Source organism: Scyliorhinus canicula, chromosome 26, assembly GCF_902713615.1.
Source record: "Scyliorhinus canicula chromosome 26, sScyCan1.1, whole genome shotgun sequence".
Classification (NCBI taxonomy): Eukaryota; Metazoa; Chordata; class Chondrichthyes; order Carcharhiniformes; family Scyliorhinidae; genus Scyliorhinus; species Scyliorhinus canicula.
Window position 1 is genome coordinate 9882191 of NC_052171.1, and position 329 is coordinate 9882519.

A 329-nucleotide genomic window follows, 5' to 3' on the forward strand; every position below is an offset into this window, starting at 1 on the left:
TCTCCTCTCTCTCTCTGTCCTCTCTCACTCTCTCCTCTACCTCTCTCCCCCTCCCTCTCTCTCCTATTTCTCTGTCCTATCACTCTCTCCTCTTTCTCGCTCTCTCTCTCCCCCCTCTCTCTGTTTCCCCCCCTCTCTCTCTATCGCTCACTGTGTTGCTGACTCAGTCTGTGAAGCTGCGTAGCTCCCACCAAGGTTAGGGGGGGGACGGCTGAGCCGATTCCACGATTCTGTCTGGGAACACGGTGCCCATATTTACAGAACATACTGGAAAACAGATCATGTTAATCTGCTCCCAAATCCATATCATCAGCTGGCAAACAGGAGCC